Raw genomic sequence first — 21647 nt, 5'->3', positions numbered from 1 at the left:
CTTTAAGCAAGTAAATATTTCTTTTTACAGGAAAAGTGAAAAGGATCTTGCAATAGGATAGCTCTGTAAGATATGGGAAGGTCATGTAGCATTTCCCTGTTCTTGTAAGTGTACTTTTTTTTTTTTTTTTGACAAGATGAAACCAATCCAAGAAGAGAGATGAAAAACTTAATCTGAAATACTGCAAAAATTGCTGACTAGTCAGTCCCCAGAAACGTGGGAGCAAGCAGGTGTCTCAGGTAGGTGATCCAGGGGAAAGAAGATCTCTCTTCTTGTGTCCAATGCTTTTGCAACCTCTCAGAATCTATCTTGTAGACTGATAAAGAGGTATTCACAATAACTTTCATCTGTGTCATCCAGGCACAGCAGCTGTTTAGCTATGAAAAAAAAAATAAATTAAAGATCTGCATGGGCTTCTGTGTTTTTTACCACCAAGGGTTTTGCAGAGCCAGGTGGTACTCAGCAGCTGCTGGGACCTGCCTTGCAGGCTTTGCCCATTCTGATCACTAGAAAAAGCAGTAAGATCTGTTCCATGTTACTTTTGCTTTTGAAAAGTACCTGAATCTGTGTGATTCTTGCAAAACTCTCTTGAAAAGTGTTTATTCTAAGGACAGAAATGTTTCTCTCACTTCTCATCACAAAGACTTCTGTCTTAGGCACAGAGGTTATTCAGAATAGTCTCAGTTATTATAATTAATATAAGTCTGAAAAAAAATGGTACAGAGGGAAAAAAAAAAAAAAAGAACAGCCTTCTTGCTGACATCAGGGAAGGAAGACTGTCATATTAAAGAATCCAGTAAGTTCAATTTGCATCATATAGTCTAAGGTTGCAATCCAAAACACATCATGCATTTCAAAAGAGCTGTAGGAGAATGTTCATTAAATGCAAAATGAAAAATTTATATATTTGTAAAATGCTGGGAGTCCTAACTGGCAATCTGTAATGAAAATAAAAGATGACAATAACATTTGTGGTTAAATGGGTTAATGCAATTCCCTAATTAAATAAAGTGCCATAGAATTCCCTTCAGATAAGCAGCTGTTAATTAAGTGGGATACTGTCATTTTATTTTTTACTTCCCATAATTATTATGCTACTTCCCATAATTCCAATCATTTCCAAATACTGGTAACAGTGAACACTGAATGTTGATACATGGTCATGCTCAATAACACTTGGCAATTTGATGAGATAACTTACGACAGAACGCAGAATAAAATGCTTCACGTAACTGGAAATTACATAGATAGAATAATAGATACCATGACTGGAATCTGACCAGAATGCAATGGCTATCTCTCCAGTTGAATAAGTGAAGTCAGTTCTTCAATTTCCAGCTGTGAACACATGATCACTCTTTCTCCATCTCTGCAACAAACATGTTGGCTTGTAGCTTTGTGCTTCTTGGCCTGCAGGTGCACCATGAGCATGTAAATAAGATTTTCAAAACACCAATATACAGAGAAATTTCTGTTTTGTACTGGATGTAACTAGTATGGAGTTATCTTTCTTCACAGCAGCTCATATGGTGCTGTGCTTTATATTTGAGGCTAAAACAGTGCTAAAAATGCACTGATATTTTGGCTATTGCTGAGTGGTGCCTACACAGCATCAAGGTTTTCTTTCCAACACCTTCAAAGACCAGTAGGCTGCAGGCGGGCAGCTGGAGTGGGAAGTGACATTGTCAGACAACTGAAATAAACTGAACAAAGGGGTATTTCACACCATTTCACTATTGTGTTTAGGAGTAAAAGCTGGGGTAAAAGGAGAGGATGCAGGGACATTCATGCTTATGGTGTTTGCCTACTGAAAAAGAAAATAAAAACCTATGTGTGCTGAGACCCCACTTTCCAGGAAGTGTCTAAATATCTGCCTGCCAATGAGCAGTAGTAGTGAATAAATTCCTCTTCATTTTTGTTTTGCTTCTGCATACAGCTTTTATGTTTCCTCTTATTATTCATTTTTTAAATCTCAACCCATGATTTTATTTTTATTTTTATTTTATTTTATTTTATTTTTTTGGCATGTCCTGTTGAGGATGGGAATTGTGAGAGTAGCTAAGTAGGGGTCTAACAACCAGCAGAGGTCAATACACCAAAATGAGAAGGAGCATGAATTTATGTCTGTAGTGGGTTTACGTGGCAAGGTTTTGGTAGCAGGGAGCCATAGGGGTGGTTTCTGTGAGAAAGATCTAGAAGCTGCCCCATGTTTGGGAAGGGCCCCATTGTTTTCCAGATCCGAGCCAATAAGCGATGTTGTTTTGCGCCTCTGTGAGAGCATATTTAAGACAGGGAAAAAACGTTGCGCCACACAGCAGCCGGGAGAGTCAAGGGAGTGAGAGAACAGCCTTGCACCAAGGTCAGTGTAGAAGGAGGGGGAGAGGTGCTCCAGGCGCCGGAGCAGAAGTCCCCTGCGGCCTGTGGTGAGGACCATGGTGAAGCAGGATGTCCCCCTGCAGCCCATGGAGTACCACGGTGGAGCAGGGTTCCACGCTGCAGCCCGTGGAGGAGACCACGGTGGAGCAGGTGGCCCTGCACCGACGGAGGCTGCCGCCTGTGGAAGACCCCTGCCGGAGCAGATTCTGGGCCGGACCTGTAGCCCGTGGAGAGGAGCCCACGCAGGAGCAGGTGACCTGGCAGGAGCTGCTGCCCGTAGGGGAGCCAGGTTGGAGCAGTTTTCTCCTGAGGGATGGACCCCGTGGTACGGACCCATATCTGGAGCAGTTCTGGAAGAGCTGCTGCCTGTGGGAAGCCCACGCCGGATCAGTTCATCAAGGACTGCATCCCGTGGGTGGGACCCCACAGCACAGGGGACGAGAGTGACCGAGAAGGAGTGGCAGAGAAGAAGTGCTGTAGACTGACCATAACCCCCATTCCCTGTTCCCCTGCGCCGCTCAGGGGGAGGAGGTGGAAAAGGGTGGATGGGGGGGGAAGGTGCTTTTGGTTTTTTTTTCCTTTGTTTTCTCACTTCTCTCGCTTGTTAGTTGTAGGCAATAAATCTTACTATCTCCTTATGCCGAGTCTGTTTTGCCCGTTACAATAATTATTGCGTGATTTTCTCGTCCTTATCTCAATCCTTGAGCCCTTTTCACATATTTTCTCCCCATTCCTCTTTGAGGAGGGGGAGTGAGAGAGCGGCTGTGGTGGAGCTCAGCTGCCCACTCGAGCGGAACCACGACAATGTCATATAATGCCAAAAATCCCACCATAGTCGGTGGGCTTTCCATCTTCAAAATTCTTTCTACTTAGTCATTGCCTGTATCATTTCCATATGTTCTGATAACCATATATTGAAATATTCCCATTCTTCATCCTCTAACATGTAAATATGCAAATTTTGTAAGAGCTCAAACATGTAAGCCTAGTTAAAATGTTTGAGAAAAACCTCTGAAACTCCCACAACAAAGAAAGGTTAATGATATGCAGAAAACAAGGCAAAATAAATTAGGTACATGCATAACACAAAACTAGCTTTTAAATGTGAACAAGAGCAGTGACTCACACAGTTCAGGTAAGAAGCAGAGCTGATGGAAAAGTAGGCCCTTATCCTCTTCCTCATTCCAGAAAATAAAGCCTATTATCCTAAAATAAAGCCTGAGCATAACTTAAATGTTCCATACGTCAACATTCAGGCTAGGTTTACTGGTCTGATATTCAGTAAATGCTACATTTAGATTATTTTCATGTCTTTTTCTTTTTTTTTTTTTTTTTTTTCCCCACATTAGCTCCATATTTAGCTCCATATTATGGCAATACACATACACGCTCTATACACAAAAGATATTTTACTTCCATTCTACCACAGTTATTATCTAAAATGTAATTGTAAAAATAGACTTAATCTCTGGTTTTATACTAGCTAGGGTCAAATTTGGATTTCAAAAACTATTATCAGGACAACCTGAAATAACGCATTTTGATTTCCAAATTTTTGATTTGTGTCTCAAAAGTAGTACAATTTTTATTTTAAAAATTTTTATTTTAACTCACATAATTGGTATAGTCAGCTTTGTTACCGGGCATTCTTCCTGGCCTCAGGATTGTCCCTGTCGTCTTCTGGTTCAATCTGCACCTAAAACTTTTCTTTACTAATCAACCCTGAGGACACACCTGGAGTAGTGTCCAGTTCTGGTCTCTCCAGTACAAGAGAGAACTGGACATACTGGAAAGAGTCCAATGGAGGGCTACCAATACAAGCAAGGGACTGTAGCATCTCTCTTGTGAGGAAAGAATGAGAGATTTGGCACTTTCAGAAGACAAGGCACAGGGCGTATCTTATAAATAAAGTGTGTATAAATAAATACCTGAGGGCAGAGTGCAAAGAATATGAAGTCATATTCTTTGCAATGGTGTCCAATAACAGGGCAAGATGCAATGGGCCCAAACTGTAACACAAGATGTTCTGTCTAAATAGCAGGAAGCACTATTGTGTGAGGGACAGAATACTGGCACAGGTTGCCCAGAGAGATTGATGAGTCTCCCTCCTTGGAGATCTTTAAAAGCCATCTGGACGTGGTCCTGGGCAACCTGCTCTGAGCATCTCTGGTTGAGCAGGGTGGTTGGACCAGAGGTTCAACTGGGTTTGGACCAACCTTTCCAACCTTAGCCATTCTGTGATTCTGCAATATCAGTAATATGTTCAGGAATAATTAGCTTCCTCTGTCAGTCAATACTGATGATTGCCCCAGCTCTTGAGAAATAAATGACTCTCCATGCCTGCAGTTACAAGCCTTTGTCAGTAAAGTAGCTCCAATCTCTTTTCAAAACAACACAGCTGTATATAAAAAGAATAATGTAAGTCTGAAGACCAATACTACATTTTAAATGCAGTGTTCATTAATTTTTATTCCAATTTAACAGAAAGTAAGCTAAACTGCATCATCTAACTAAATATACAATATAGAAGAAAGTGTCAGCTGTCAGAAAACAATGTATGCATATATTCAAATAATTTCCTGCACAGTAATACATATACAATGTTGGAACAATGAGTTAGTCCTGATGCAAATCCTCAGTTTATCTATTGCCAACTACTTAGAAATGGTCAAACACTGGTGAGTGAAGAAAAAGGAGCATCCTAACTCAGAAAAGTAAAGAGACATGTATGCCCTTGTAGCCAAGAAATTAAACAGGATTATTACATCATGGCAGTAAGAGACTTTATGCAAAAACATATTAGAAGCAGAAGTATTGCCAGCTATTAAAAATTACATTTTCTTAGGAACAAAACTAAGAGTTGGGCATTATAGGCATTTTATTTGGATTTATGATTTCAGTAAAAACAATTTTAGATCAATGAAAGCAATGTCAGATGCTTAGATCAATGATCTACAAAAGCAAAGATATAATATTTGTATACTGTTCATCAAATGTGTACAAACCACCGGAGCAGTTTCAGAGCACTAATGAATTATACCAGTACAGCTACAATCCAAATCTAATTTGATGGCTAAGACCTCCTTTAGTGAAAATATCATCTATAGAAAATAGAGAGATTAATTTAGAGGCAAAGACATGTCTTAAGATATATGCTGCTCTCTCCTTTAATCAGAACACCACTTTCAACAGTAAATTAAATCACAATAACCTTTCTGCAGATAGCAATTCCTCATGCTAAAAAGATTTCATACAGATATGTTCTTTTGCAAATTTGATGTGATATTTTCCTTTTTGTACAACTTTTCTCCTAGCAAAATATATATATATTTTTTCTCACAAATACAGAACAACTTTACTATATCGTACTTTTTGTGACAGGAGGAGGATATGTTATGATCAATTCAGTAAGTAGAGCTCCTGAGTTTTCTGGGGTTAAAATCAAAAAATATTTCCAATTAGCATACGGAATGTGTGCTAATGTGTGCTTAAGGGAATTAAAAGTTTAACCAAGAAGAAGAAACAAGTTAATGCAAGAGAAATTACATGATCTGATATTGTACTATACCAGACTTCAACTTGTAAGTAGCTATAATTGTAGCTTTAAATAACAAAAGGAGAAGATAAGACTGTATTCTCATTATCCTAACCCTGTGTTTTCTGTTTTCAAAACATGTTACAAAGCACCTACAAAAGACTTACAGGGAATGGGAAAAAAAAAAAAAAAAAAAAAAAAAAAAAAAAAAAAAAAAAAAAAGGAAAGGAAAAGGAGAGTCTTCAGTGCACAAAAGTTCTTCTTATGTCTCAGCTTGTTTCAGGCTCTGCATCAAAGTAAAACTTTTTGTAGGACAGCCATGAATAAATAAGCTTTTTATTTATTTATTTATTTATTTTTAATCTAAACAATCAATTTAAAATTGTTTCACATCCTGCAACTTGTAAGCACTTTTACTTATTGCTTAGCAATATCCCAAATCATGTCCCATGATTTTCAAAAGCTGACATTAGTTCCCTGCAGGTAAAGCATACCAAACAGTAGACAGAAATACCAATTGTGCTGTAGCTAATAAAAGTCAAAGTATATTCTGATTAAGAAGTCGGGATGACTCATAGTATAATCTGCAGTATTTCTAAATGATGGGATTAAATGTGTGTAAGATTTTCAGAGCAAGACATATGTAGAGATTTCAGCCCTAGAGGAGGTTACCAGAGCCAATAACTCTATGATTTAGCAAGCAGATTTCCACGTTTTTCATTCTGCTTAGAGCTCTTCTCACTAACTTTTGAAGATGTAGTATGTGTTTTTTTGTAAGCACTTTGTAACTTCCATTAGCTTTTGGTAACTACCAGGATAATGCTTCTTTGTTGGAAACTGTTCTTGCTAATTATCCTTTTAAGCTAACATTCTTTGCTGTACAGTTAGTTTTCAGCTGTGTTGTGTTCATGGGAGAATAAAATTACAGAGTGAAAAAAAGTTGTGGTACAGCTGCACTAAAAATTATTTTTCCAGTCCATAAAATTCAAAACAGACTTGAGAAGGAAAACAATTTTATTTTGCTTTCAGTAGGTTGTTGAAATTCACTTCAATCAAAAATGAAATTCTAAGCTGGCTTGAGGAAACCAAGACTTGTTCTCATATAATAGCCATTACTCATTTATTGGAAACTAGGTTCAGAAATCTCAAACTAACATCAGACTGGCCTAGTATACTGCAATTCACAAGTGGTTTAATTTGGTGTCAAATTAAATGAACATCTTTGCTTAGAATAAAAAGTAAGTTAAAATTTTGCCTTTTTGAATTAGAAAAAATAAATAATTAATATGTGTGATTTTCAATATAATGTTATAATCATAACAGAGGAAAAACAAACAAGCAAACAAACAAACAAAAAACAGTATTTACATTTCTGATGGTGGGAACATCAGAACTTCTGTTCTCTCATATTGTCTTGAGCTATCCTATTTGACTTGGGGGACGTGTTTGGAGTGACAAGACTTCCTTAGGATTTTTGCCAGAAGGAAGTTTGGAGGATATGAATCAAGAAACATCTGACCAATCTGATCCTAGTAACACTGAAGTCAGTGTACATTTTGAAAAATTACATTACAGTCTTTTGACAAGTGATGGGAAGAGCGTTTGAAGGAATTTATGACCACTGCAGTTAACAAGAATATTTGTTTCCTCTTCACACAAGCCTAAATCTGTTTCTAGCGGTAGCAGTAGATGGATGCTAGCACCATGAAAGTCTGAAAACACAAGGTTTGGGAAAACTTCTTTAAGAACTTATATTTTTATTAACATTTATTGTTTATGATTTAGTATTTATAGGAGTTTAGGTTTAGTTAGATCACATTAGACTAGTTCATTTATGGGTTAGAAAATAGAAATTCTGTTCTTAGCTCTGTCTGACCCAGAAGTGCCTTTCACCTCCCTGTATCGCTGTTCCTCTTCGTGATTTATTTGGATCTTCAGCTCTCTGAGGCAAGGACAGTCTTCGATTTCTGTGCATGTATACACGTGTTAGTACAGAGCTGTTTCAGACTCAGATGAAGTGTTTAGAGTAATGTTATATCTTTACAGATATGACTGTAACCAGAAACTTAACTGAATTTCTTATTAATTTCATAGTTTTTACAAATTCACAAATCCTCCTTATTTCCACTAGTGGCTGGGCATTTTATTGATTGTTCCCACAAAACATGGTTAGGAATTTCACAGGGAAGCAACCTGCCTCCTTTTAACAGTCTCTCCAAAAACATAAACGTTATAATAAACCTTCCTTGTTCTCCAGAAATACAAACACAATCTGTAGATGGATATAAATGCCAAATATTCTACATTGGATAGAGAAAAAGATGGCAAGGAAAAAGTCTGGTCTCAGACAAGTGTTACAGAACTGTGGGTAAACGTTAGCAGGTATGTCAAATGTATCAACGTCTATTTGGTAAGAACTTCAAGGTAAAGGCACATTGCCCATATTGAGAAGTCTGCAAATTGTTTCAGGTAATATCTGTGTTCATGCTATCCCTGACAAAAAATGTGAAATAAACACCATACTTAAAAGTACTTTTTAAGCATAAGCACAGCAAAAGTTCCTATACAAAGTTGCACACAAACGACACCAGAAGACCCTAAAATTGCCAAAGCTATTTTTTTTTTTTTTTTTCTGTCAACATACCACTCCATTGGCCACTGAAACTTTAGAAAGCAGGGACCTTATAAGGTGGAGAGGGAGCATTGCATTGCTATTCTGATCTAGGGCTCTTACACCTATGGCTTTGGAAAAAAGAGGAAAAAAAAATGAAAAAAGTTACTTTAACTTGCAATGAGGACAGATATATTTAATGAGGAGTATAAAATGCAAGTCTTAAAAGATGAAGTTACAGAAACAACACACAAAACAAAACCAACTACCAAATGAAAAAACAAAAACAAAAACAAAAGCAAGCATCATGTTATTGGTTTTCCTTTTTTGTCCCCACTCTGTCTCAGGCTTCATTCAGATTTGGATCTTCAGTGTACTAAATGGTGTAAAATTACTTGGAAAAAATGGTCCAGCTACAGATACTCCATTTTGCTTAAAAGCCCAGAACTGGAACAGTGTTTGAAATTTACAAGAGAAAAAATCACATATGGAGGAAAGCTAGACTAACTTGAAAGAGAAAGAGTAGTTACAAAAGACATGTATGGCAAACGATGTTGCTTGTATATAATGTTTTAAGTGTTGTTTAGCCCCGGCAGGCAGCTCAGCCCCACACAGCCACGCACTCACTCTCCCCAGTTGGGGTGTAGGACAGAACCAGAAAGGTAAAAATGCGAGAACTCATGGGTTGAGATAAGGACAGTTCACCAGGCAAAACAAAAGCTGCATGTGCAAGCAAAGCCAAACAAGGAATTCATTCACCACTTCCCACAGACAGGCAGGCATTCAGCCACTTCCATGAAAGCAGGTCTCAGCAAGTAGAATGGCTTTTTGGGAAGACAAACGCCATCACTCTGAACTTCTCCCCTTTCTTCCTTCCTTACCCCAGCTGTTATTGCTGAACATGACACCACATGGTGTGGGACACCCCTTTGGCCAGCCTGGGCCAGCTGGCCTGGCTGTTTCCCCTCCCAGGTCCTCCTGGAGCACCCCCAGGCTCCTCGCTGGCTGGGCAGCACAAGGAGCTGAAAAGGCCTTGGCTCTGTGTGAGCACTGCTATGCAGCAACTAAAGCATTGTGGTGAAGATAGTGGCATGTTATCAAAAATCCAAAACACAGCATTGCAGGAGCCTCTACACAGAAAATTAACTCTGTGCCAGCCAAAAACATGACACTAGCTCATGCTCATCACAAGCCTAGTCTCTCACTATTATAGGGTCTTTGAACTTCTTAGCAACAGTTAGAAATTGTTGTTTGTCTCATAATTATTTGATCTGCAGACACACCATTTGATCTGAACGCAGACAAATTTTCATGGCATAAGCCATTTTAACATGTCAATTTAGGGAAAGGATCACAACAATAGCAAAAACAAACCTTAGTTTTGTACCACATAAGTACAGCATTCTCAAAGTGTGAAATTTGGTTATAAAGACAGTCCTTGGTCTTGATGTCCTCATTTGGAAAGAAAACAAATGTGAATTACCATTAATATAATGTGCACCAGAGTTGACCTCCACACAAACATCCAATGCAGCACTGAGAGAAAAACACTTCATATACTAGGATCAATTTCAATTCCCGTTGTTGAATACTCTGAAATTAATACCTAAGTATTAAAGGATGCAAGGAAACATCAGGGCTTGAAAGTATCATGGCATTCTGACCCTTCCTAAACCTATCATATTACGTTACTTAACAATTTTTTCAATCTCAACTATAATAATTATTATTTTTAACAAGAGGATTTAAAATGTATAAAACATGTCTAGGCACTTTATTCTATATATAAAAGCCAAAGTCACTCCCCACAATTAACCGTGAAAAACTTAACTTCATTTGTATAGACAGATACATTAAACTGTATAAGAAAATCAATTAGCACACCAAAAATGGAGTAGAAATGCATTAAGCTGCATTTACATGCATGTTTAAAGTGCATGTAAGTAAATTATATATGAAACCAAACATTTCCCAAACTACTTTTAGCTCACAAAACAAAATGATCATATATCTCAGATAAGGAATTCATCTTAGAATTCAACCGATTACTTCACAATAAGCACTTAAAATATTTTTTTCCTTCAGCCATTTCACTGATTCAAATCATGGAATCACAGAACCATTTAGGTTGGAAAAGACCTTCAGGATCATTAGGTCCAACCATGTCCCTTAGTACCACATACACGCTTTTCTTAAATACAACCAGGGATGGCCACCACTTCTGCACTGTGTGTTTCAACTCTTGACCACCCTCTCCATGCAGAAATTCTTAGTGACCAAACTAAGCCTCCTCTGACACAATTTGAGACCATTTTATCATTTCCTATCACTTGTCACCTGAGAAAAACCTGACACCCTCCTCACTGCTACCTCCTTTCAGGTAGCTGTAGAGAGTAATTAGGTGTCCCCTTAGTATCCTTTTCTCCAGACTGAACGAACAAGTTCCATAACCACGAGTGTGACTGAGTTTTCTAGTGCCTTCACCAGCTTTGCTTCTCTTCTCTGCACAGGGTCAAGCAACTCAATGCCCTTCCTGTAGTTAAGTTGCTGTTGCTTTTCCATCATTATTTATTTGTTTGTTTGTTTGTTTGTTTCTTAGTTATAAATCTTTCACAGAATCACAGAATCACAGAATTTTCTAGGTTGGAAGAGACCTGAAGGTCATCGAGTCCAACCTCTGACCTAACGCTAACAGCCCTCCACTAAACCATATCCCTAAGCTCTACATCTAAACGTCTTTTGAAGACTTCCAGGGATGGTGACTCCATCACTTCCCTGGGCAGCCTGTTCCAGTGCCTCACAACCCTTTCAGTGAAGAAGTTCTTCCTAACATCTAACCTAAAACTCCCCTGGGTCAACTTAAGCCCATTCCCCCTCGTCCTGTCACCAGGCACGTGGGAGAACAGGCCAACCCCCACCTCGCTACAGCCTCCTTTAAGGTACCTGTAGAGAGCAATAAGGTCACCCCTGAGCCTCCTCTTCTCCAGGCTGAACAAGCCCAGCTCCCTCAGCTGCTCCTCGTAGGACTTGTTCTCCAGGCCCCTCACCAGCTTCGTCGCCCTTCTCTGCACCCGCTCAAGCACCTCCATGTCCTTCTTGTAGCGAGGGGCCCAAAACTTTTATAGCAAAAAGCATTCAAAAGTTACTTTTTCTTGACTGTTTACATCCTTCCCCATAGAAAAAAATCTACATCAGCTCACGGGTGGGCTCTGTAGACCACATAATATCCATCTGAGGCAAACCCATTTATTTACAGAAATGTAAAGCATTTAAAGGTTTAAAGGTGTTTGGGCTGTGGTATGATATAACAGTAATATAACACATTGAAACTCGTTAGAGAATTAAACAAGCTAAGAAATAATCAGGAATAGCCACTGCAAACTGTTCAGTCTTGTCTTATCTCTAACTAGAAAACCTAAGAAGGTAGAAAGCTACCTGTTCAAATCGGTGCCATAATTTTTGATAGTTAGAAACATGTTATCAAGTTGTCTATCTTGGAGAAATTTCCTGCCATGCAACTTCTAGAATGAACACACCCATTACAAAATACAGATTTGTAATCAGAAAAATGTACACTTGTTTTACCATGTTTAGAAGCCAAAGCCAACATGTAGAAAATATTTCTTTAAACTGAATCCAAAATGCATATTTAGACATTTCAACAAGCAACCTGTGAAGCAAGTCAAAAATTCTGTATCACCCCTATATCACTTTTTCAAAAATTTAGGAGAAAAAAAATTGTTTCAGTGATAGACACAGATAGCCTTAGAGGTCATAGAAAAATAGCTCTGTTAGGGTAGAAGATGAACCAAAATTTGTCTGCAACTTCTGCCTGCCACAGAACTCCTTTCAGCACTTGATTGGTGGCTGAAATAGTTGTGGGTGATAGGAAAACCAGTGAACTCATATGTGAACTCATACGAAGGCCAATGGCAATGGTACTACACAAAAAGGAACTATCCTATTCTTAGGGTTCCAACAGCAGACAGAGTAATTCAACTGCTGCATTACATCACAGGCTGTTGATTAGAAAGAATATTCCCATTAAAGAAAGAACTTTTTTGGAAAGAATATTCCCATTGTCAGCATAAGCTAAGTGAAGAAGTAGGTGAGGATAATTTAAAGAGAAACATACTATGTAAAATTATTTAAAAATCTTTCATGGAAAGTGACATATTTTTAAACAGGACTTTCAATGCAAATACAGTAAAATATTAAGCATAGTATGTGGCGTTCGAATTGTGACAATACTCTTTTACCTTACTTGGAGTTGGATTTCAAAACAAGTCCTCCAACATATCATAGTCTGAAAGGTTGCATTTTAAGTACTGCCATCAGTTGGATAATGACCTGTCCCCAAACAACCTGCAAGTTATTTGTAATTATAAAATACAAAATACTTCCAGCTTGCCAAGTTCCTGAGAATATTCCTTGCATGCTGTTTTATTTCTTCACCATGTAAGTTAATGTAGTAATACAGGCTCTTGACAACTTATTAGAAAATTGGATAGGTCAACTGATAGTTAATCAGCTGTGTATTTGTAAACAGAGATTCTCTCACCTCCTCCCCAAAAATTAAAACATTGTTTTCATTATTTTGTAGCTTACTATGAGCACATGGTTATGGATCATTTCTAAATAAAGCCTGTAACAATATTTGAAAAAAAAAATAATATTATGATCAAATATTCTGTATTATGTAGTTGAGAAAGAAAGAAAACAAATTCAAGTCTCTAAAGCCAAAGCCAAAAGGACAAGATAACTTATCCAAGTACAATGAATGTTGGAGAAAGCGAGAGAAGGGAAGGGAAGGGAAGGGAAGGGAAGGGAAGGGAAGGGAAGGGAAGGGAAGGGAAGGGAAGGGAAGGGAAGGGAAGGGAAGGGAAGGGAAGGGAAGGGAAGGGAAGGGAAGGGAAGGGAAGGGAAGGGAAGGGAAGGGAAGGGAAGGGAAGGGAAGGGAAGGGAAGGGAAGGGAAGGGAAGGGAAGGGAAGGGAAGGGAAGGGAAGGGAAGGGAAAACTGTGATTACAGAACATTCATCTGAAGAACAAACGTAGGAACTGAGGTGTTCCTTATGAAACTGACCAAAACTAAACAACTGTCAGTGCTAAACATTCTCTTAATATTAATGACTGGGAGATGTGGGGAAACAATATTAAGAGCCTGCCTTACCACACCTTGAGGAAAGAAGGAACTTGGACCATCAAGAAAGGAGTGTGCTTTAAAGAAACTTTGATTTATTTTCACCTGTGAAAGGACTTTTTAAAAAATCCTGTCTCTGCACATAAAAAACAGATTTTTCAGTTTCACATTGTAAGAGTCACATTTCGTGGTGTTTGGTTTGGTGATTCAACTGGCACCCAATCTGATAAAAGAGAGAGAAATGGGATGTCCATGGAAAAAGATACAACTTGATGAATTCATAGGAAATTTTCCTTTGTTAAGGATTCTTTAAGTTGAAGGAGTGTCATGTGAGGGGAGGGAGGTACTTTTTGAATGTAAGTGCACAGCACTTCCACACAGCATTTTGTTTGTTTGTTTTTGTTTTGTGTGTGTGTGTTTGTTTTATTTTGTTTGTTTTGTTTTCTCCTTTTCCTCTTTCCATTTTTCCTTTAGTTAAATTATTTATTATTAATAATTTTCCATTAAAATTGTTTTTCCTTTGATTAAATTATCCTTATCTCAACCAATAAGTTTTTTCTTTCCTTTTCTTCTTTCTCTTCTCTTCTGAGGAGGGGGAGTGAGAGAGCAGTTGTAGTGGAGTTCAGCTGCCTAGCAAGGTAAAACCACGACAACAGCACAAAGAACAAAGCTGCTAGTGTTTTCGATGTTCTTTCCATATAAAGCTGTGTATTGGGTAATTTAGAAGTCATGCCACCTTTTCCTTCACTCACTCTGCAATTACTCTAGTCTCTAAGAGCAGGTGGAGAGTTCTCCATCTGCACTCCATCTGCAATGTCTTCACAAAAAGACACATTCAAGGAGCGATTCTTATTAATTACTACATGGTGAAGACACAATTGCACAAGCACGTGCATGTTCTTCAAAACTGCAAATTCAAGTTCCATCAGGATTCGTTTATCTGGGCTGTCTTCTGAGCTGCAGATTGCAAATATAATAGCATTCTCTGCTGATTTTTAAAATCAATACCAAAGGGTCTGATTTCATCAATTATCATGTTCACACTCCTTTACCACCAGCCTAATCATTAGGCACATTTACACAATATTCATTGTTCTTTACCTAGGTATTCCCCCAGGATATTGACCACCTTTTGGAATTTCATGGTTTGTACGTTAGATTTGCATAAATTCTCCAGAAAGTATCAAGGAATTTCCCCTATCTTTTACTTAACTAATTTAAAACTAGGCTCAGTCAAACATTTGACAGTATACTGAATAAAGCACAAAAGAATTTAATTTCCTGCTGTGCAACTGAAAGTGATAAGATAATCTAATGCAGCATCTCCCTGTCCAATATTCATAGTTGCTCAATCACTAGTGATTAAAAAAATCTCACTTTATGGCAGCTGTTTCTCAGAATCGCTCAGTTCCCCTCCCCCCTTTTTTTCTTCTTTTTGACATTATGACTCCTCATTTCTCAGCTTGATGACACATTTTTAAATACTTTTTTAAACAGCAGTATATTTTACTGTATCTATCTTCATTAATCTCCATTATTACTAAGTTATATATCTGTAAAGCACTCAGCTCCTCTGCAGCACAGAGGGCAACTCACACCATATATCATTTCACACAGTCTGTTATGACATTGAGTTTCTTTTGAGAGAAAAACAAAGAAAAAGATTCCTGGAGTAAGATTTTCACCCGTAACCCTTAATGAATACGTAACAGCAACAAGCAGCCAGCAAATCAGTACCTGGAAGTCTGACTTATTTGCACAGAAAGACTTTGCAAATGCATGTGTTTTTTGTATTTTTTTTTTTAAATAAAAAACAAAGAAGAAAAACACAGATAATAAAATGACAGTTAAAAAAAAAAACAACAACCTAGTATCACATGACCTTTGCAAAAGAAATCTAATGTTAAATGGACTTGTGATACAGTTCAGAAACTTTGAAAAAAAAAAAAAAAACACAAAGCAAACAAAAAACAAAACTAAACTAAACTAAACTAAACCATCATTTTCTCTTTTTTTTTTTTTTAAAGATTACCATAAACCTTTTTTGGACCCACTGCTGGCCAGAGCTGAGCCAGTGAACAATGCTTGATGGGTCTCTGGGAGAACAGATTTAAGAAAGGGAATGAAACTGCTGTGCACAGCAGCTGGGAGAGAGGAGTAAGAGAACCAGCCCTGCAGACCCCCCAGTCAGTGCAGAAGGGGGGCAGAAGGGCTTCAGGCACCAGAGCTCAAGTTCCCCTGCAGCCTGTGGAGAGGCCCATGGTGGGGCAGGCTGTCCCTCTGCAGCCCATTGGTACAACAGTGAAGCAGATCTCTACGCTGCAGCCCATGGAGGAGCATGTGATCTGGTGGGAGCTGCCACCTGTGGGGAGCAGTTTGCTGAAGTATGAAGTATGAAGTATGGACCACATGTTATGGACCCATACTGGAGTGGTTCTTGAAGAGCTGTTGCCTTTGGGAAGCTCACCATTGTTCTGAAAACACAAGGGATAAACACTATAATGACATGGAACATTTGACACACATGTCCTTCAGCTGCCTGTGCTACGAAAGCACATGAAAGAAATAAGCAATTGACAACTTAAAAATAGATAAAGAATAGTGAGGAATAAAAGTGCTGACACAGATGGGAGCCAAGATTCAAAGGATTGTATAAAACCATAGCATGGATATGGAAGTAGGAAACATGCACTTGTGCAAAGATCCTGGGCAGCACAACAGGTAGGATAAAATTTCTGATGAATGAGAAAAACAGACTTTTTAGGCATGGACAAACCCCTAAAACTAGAGCTTTCTGCATTGGGGACCTACAATCATGACTAAAGCTGCTGAGAATTATCATCTATGCTCAAGAATAAAAGCAAGGATGTTTGAATATTGTAGAACAACATGGTGTATCAATGACATCCAACTGCCTTTTCTCACCTTCAGGTCACCAACATAACTTTCATCAATGAACATTATCCTGGAATATTTCTTTTTGCTAAAATTTTCTCAAATTGCTTTAAACAGTTTACCCACAAAGCTCACTTGGTCATGACAGCTTTTAAAAGAAGAAGAAGGGACAGAATTTTTTAAAAAGGAGATTACCTCAGATCAAATTTTTTTTAGGTAGGTACAATCAAGAATTTGTTTTGGATACTGAGTCCTGCAGTGTTACTGGAGGAACTGGTATTAGTAGGATTTGTGTCACTACAGGAGACTGTCTTTCCAGACATGGATAGTTACTAACAACAGGATACTGAGATTTCTGGTTACAGCAACTCAGAAAGTTCTTCACCAATGAGTCACTAAACCTGTAAGAGGAAGTGTCATTTTAAATCTGACAATTTATATACAGAGTTATAAAACTTGTTATAGATAATAGCCTTATGAGAAAACAGACAATTGTGACCTTCCCACTAAGCTTTGTGAAGAAAATTTGAAGACCTTCATCAGCCTATAACAAATAAATAGAACAATGTGAATAAATCCAATGAAAAAGTACATGAAAAAATACTAAAGAAAAAAAATAGGGCGGTTATACAGTAAGAGGTCAATTGTGGTGAATGAAAATTAATGTAGAACTAAGAAAAGCTTAAAAAAAAAAAAAGACAAAACCTATTTTAGATTCATGTATATGGGAACAGTGGTATAAAACACTGGTGTAAAATTCTCTGCTAGAATTCCAGTTCTACAGTTTTTCTCTTATATGATGAAGTTCTTTCTCATAAGCACTTTCTCAGTCCTTAGCTGCAGTGTAGGTAGTATAGACCCCCGAAATCAATGGGTTCTCATTCTTGCTACTTCCTCCTTCCCCACACATGCCCTTTTGTATATGTACCATGTTTCTTCATTCTTCTTGAGATTCTCTTCAGATGTGAGATGACATCATCTTTATGTGTCTTTTTCCTAGAACTTAAGTCCAGAGAGTGAAATATAGCTGAGTGAAAAGCTTTTACTTTGATTTTTTTTTTCCATTATTGCCTATCACAATCTGCTGATTTACCTTCTGTACCTGATTTTGGTTTATTGAAAGGATTTTGGAAATTGAGTCATTGAAATGCAGTGTAGTAATGAGATTTAATGTTGTCTTTAATATTTGATGCATATGCTTTGAAGTTCATTTTATAACAGAAAAAGTAACCAAGCCACAAAAAGACAAGCTACAATAAGTATTTTTGGTATTTTAGGCATTTATAGGCATTTTTGGCAGTGCAATCAAAATCATGTTTAATGAATGTTTCACAATAAGGAACAATATGTTCATAACCATACATTTGTATAGAGTTTCAGAAGAGAATAAGACAGTTTCTATTTTTTGCAGAATTTTGGTAGTAAAAGTCAAAGACTTTCCACTTCCTCAAACATATCTCTTATTCAGAACAATGTCAATATGATAATGCTCTGTAGCTTTTATGAACAAATAGGTAATATATTTTGCTGCAGGCCTTGATGAAGACAGTACAAGATGTACCAGTGATGCCAGTGATGCCTTTCAGCTAAAACAATATCAAAGATCCACAACATCTAACAAAACTACAACAAAACTACAACACAACAAAAACTACAACACAACAAAACTACAACAAAACTACAACACAACAAAACTACAACAAAACTACTTCTAAAAGAATGACAACGCAAACAAAAGCAAAAATTGTCTGTACATTTTACACTGAAATCATATAATTTCTAGTTAGTTAATGAGGGCAAAAATATTGCAGGTGACCATTCCTTACAGATATGTGAGGTCATTTTCCATTTCACATTTTTACATGTTTTTTAAAAAGATTATTATTATTATTATATATTTTTTATGAGGGGAGAGTGGAGATGGTAGAGAGGATGCTATAGTATTCATAATGGTAAGTTTCAAGCCATCTATATATTGCTTATTGCAATAGACATATGCTTTTAGAATCTTTGTGGAATTTAGAATTTGCTTCATGAGAGATTTGCTTCATGAGATTTGCTTCATTACTCTTAACTGCCTACTATCATCTTTTTTTCCTGGCTGAAAGATAAGTACACTTATAGTTTATCTGAAAATATAAAATAAGGGTAGATAATTATAACACTTATATTTACATTACATTTGTGTCTAGCAATATAAAGAATTTCTTCTCCATATAAATTTACATCTATAGAGATACTTAGAAACAAATATATTTATATTTATGCTTATAAAATATTAGGTTAATCATTAGGAAATTTGAAAGCTACTCTGCTCTTCGTAAATTTAGTATAACAAACATTACGTTTATGAAGAACAATAAAATCAATGAACAAGGTAAGAATAATGTTCAGCATTCATTTATTTATGTTACATTTCTCAAAGAAATATTCATGGCTAAGCAGGTAGCTAGAAATACTCCTAACTTTTGTCCTTTTCTATTAAAAATCAAAGGAAAGCATATTTCTGTTTGTTTAAACAGAAGGCTATTAACTCACAACCCTATGGTAGATTTTCTTTGTGGAACAGAAGATATGAACCATAGCTATCAAATTAAATTTAAATTTGATACTGGGAAAATGTGTTTCAGATGTCAGCACTATATCTTTAATTAAGAGCAATGGCACATCTTCCCCCTTGGCACAACTTCTTGTTTATAAGAAACAGTCCTTACTCACAAAGCAAAATGCAATGAAAGGCTTGAGCATATGCAACTATTTTCTGCACATCTGAGATCCTTTGCAGCCCAATGTGTATTTTGTATTAATTATGTAAGGCAATTTATTGTAATTTAGTGTGCTCTGATATAGCCTACAGATTACATTCTACAGTAGAAGTATTACTGTCAAAGATCTCAATACCAGAATTAAAGCCAGTATTCTTAGCCTTATTATTCACAATAAATTTTAAAGCAAATCAAAGTCAAAAAGCTGAGCCAAGCTGGGGCCAGCCACTGCTGTCAGCATCAAGGAAGGCATCAAGGAAGGGGCAGCACCCTGGTTGGCATGGCCCTGAGAGCTGTAGAGTCTTTCCTTCTTTGTGCTCAGACCATGTCATGATTACTGCCCTGAATGCAAGAAAAAAATTGAAAAACTGGCTGGAGTGGAGGGGAGGCACCAAGGTGGTGGTGCTGGAGGCATTGCCCTTTGAAGTAAGGTTTAGCTGTGAGAAGGGGTGGCTGTGGAGGCACCCAGAAGCAGCCCTGGCACCATCAGGAGGAGATGCAGCCAGGCTCTGCCCAGGGGGCATGGTGGGGGGGGGGGGGGGGGGGGGGGGGGAGGCAGGGCACAGGCTGAGGCACGACGGGCTCAGGCTGGAGACGAGGAGAAGCCATTTCCCTACCAGGACAGCCTGACTGTGGAGCCAAGGCCCAGGCAGGTCAGGCCTTTGTGGCCTGGAGGTTTCGTGTCCTAGCTGGGTAAAGCCCTGAGCAGCCCGGCCTGAGCCCAGTCTGAGCCTGCTCTGGACCGGGGCTGGGCTGCAGGGCCCTGACAGATGGTGGGAGCATGTGGGTCTCTGACTGTTGTGAGCAAGCAGTAGTTAAATGTGCTTTGGTTTGGTTTATAGCACCTAGGATTAGGGTGATCCTACCTCTATATATCTTTCCTAAGAAAGGAAAGATCCACTATCCACTATCTTCATGCAGCAGAATTTGCCTCTATGCTAGTTTCTGCTCCAAAGACTCACATGCTAGTCTGTGGGGTTTGTACTACCAGAATCAACTGCCTCTCTTCATTGAATCCTTAATACCTTTCCATTTATTAAATTCATGATTTTTTCATTATTTTCTGATACAAAGTACATTCCAGTACATTCCCTCTTTCCAACACCTTCCTAATCTCCAAACTCTTCTTATTATTTCCCTTGTATACCTAGTTTCTTAATGCCTAAATAACATTGAAAAGACTGAGAAAAACATATAAAGTAAAGACTGAGAAGATCACAGAATCGTAGAATTGAAGGGGTTGGAAGGGACCATGATGGTGCCAAAGAGACCTGAACATGATATCTATTGGTAATGTGTTCATAACTACAGCATCAAGTGAATGGAAATTGCAGCAACTGTGAACTATCATAAAGTTGATTTTACACTCATGAAACAGACTATAAGGATTTAGAATATAATTATATATATTTATTTTGTTTTTTCTTAAATGCATTGAATTTTGGTTTATTTTCCTTCTGCTCTAAATTGTGCAAAGTCAGTGGAGCTTGCTAAAGGGATTTTTTTTCCCTTCTGTACTCCAAAGTGGTTACAAAGGATACAGTGTGACTTAATTTTGCTAACATTATTTTGCATAGTTTTCAATGGACATTCACTTAAGCATACAGAGATACTGAAGGAAAATAAATGAGTGAACCATATCTGTACACGATAATAACAGGAATTTACAGTTGTATGTTGAAATGTGGATTTGGTTTCATCAAGGCCAACCAAACACATTTGTTAACACAATTAAAACAGTTCTTTGGAAGAAAAAAAAAAAAGTCTGCAAAAGTCAGCAAATATGTGTTTCTATACTGTAAATGCATTATTTAAATAGAAGCAATTTAAATCAAAATGCAGATCTGTTTTCTGAAGTTCAAAAAAGACTGTACTTTTCTCTAAGCTTAGCAGACTCTCAGTTCAGAGAAAGAGTACATGGAGCAGATACCTGCCCAATACATACAACATTGTCTTCACACTTTTTCTTTCTCTTTGTTGCTCCTTTGAAACTGTTTTCAGAACTGGTTGCTCCTTTTGAAATTGGCAGACCACTAACTCATCTGGTTGGACTATGAAGCCATGAAAATCAAGTGGTTTTTGAATTTGTTGCTGAAGAGTCATTCAGTAGTACTGAATGTACCATTCATCTAAGTCCGAGTTCAGGTCTCAGCCTTCCACCATCTTAAGACAATGAAGTCGAACAGGCTGATTGTGGGGATGGGAGAAAAGGGAATGGAGAAATAAAAAGTTCACAGGGCTGCCTCTGGAATAATCACTTCCATATTTTCTTCTTGGTAGGTTAAAACCAAAGACAGAAAAAATTGTAGAAAGATATATCAAGC

The sequence above is a fragment of the Aythya marila genome (genome assembly GCF_965140915.1).
Source record: "Aythya marila genome assembly, chromosome: Z".
Lineage (NCBI taxonomy): Eukaryota > Metazoa > Chordata > Aves > Anseriformes > Anatidae > Aythya > Aythya marila.
This window is presented reverse-complemented; position numbering follows the sequence as displayed.